Genomic DNA, 1013 nt, shown 5'->3' on the forward strand with positions numbered 1-1013 from the left:
CTGCGCGGCGGGGCGGGACCACGGCCGGGAGGGCGGGGCCGCTCCCGCTCCAGCCCCGCCCCCGGGCCACGTGCCGGCGCACCTGGGCGCCGCTGCCGGCGGGGGCTGAGGGTGGCCCGGGGCGGGGCCGGGGGAAACGTCCTTCCCCGAGCGCAGGGCCCTGCGCGGTACGGAAGGCAGCCGTACCAGGTACGGCCATGAAGTGTTAGCCGGGACATTAAATACAGCCACCGGCACGCGATACTCACATAGGCTGCGATAGCAGGAATTACCAAACACTCAAAAAGACCCAGAATACGAGGAAAAATACCGGGGATTGCATTTACCAACGAGGAGTCGGGAAAGATGGTGAGGAACACGTTACAGTTTTACTATAATAGAAAGTTCTCTGTGTTCCTTTAGCAACAATTCCTGTGGAAAGCCCTGGAGAAATCAAGTAAATGCACAGCGAAGGGCACTCAGGTTAAACGCTAGGACAGCATTGGTAGGAAATGCTTAGGGAAGTACGTCACCGCTGCGGGAGCACGTTAGCTGTCTCAGGGTCAGAGCTGTGCAGCTGTCCTTCTCCCCACACCCCTAGGCAGTTGCCCTGTTACTTGTCCCTTCTCTGTAATAGCTCTGATGTTCCCGCGATGATTATTTTACACCATATTCTGCCAATTGTCATTATCGCCTTTTTCTATCCTTTGCCCTTGACTGACCTTGACGCATGAAGAGAAGGCGTGAGCGGGCAGAAGTCGGCGCTCACACTAGAGCCCGACGTTGGCCGTACGGTCGCACCGCTGAGGCTGCAGGCAGGGTTCAGACAGTGAGCAATTCCAAAAGCGCAGGCAGGGGAAGGCAAGCCTCTCCTCCATGGCACAGGCACGAGCCCCAGGGAAGGAACTGCACACAGTGCCCCTCTTCTGCCCTGAACTGGCAGCACAGAACTGGCACTGTCCCCTCAGCTGCCAACTACTCCTCTTCCAAGGAACAGATCCTTGGGGAATAGAGGACATGGCTCCATCTAACAC

This window comes from Balearica regulorum, chromosome 4, assembly GCF_011004875.1.
Source record: "Balearica regulorum gibbericeps isolate bBalReg1 chromosome 4, bBalReg1.pri, whole genome shotgun sequence".
NCBI lineage: Eukaryota > Metazoa > Chordata > Aves > Gruiformes > Gruidae > Balearica > Balearica regulorum.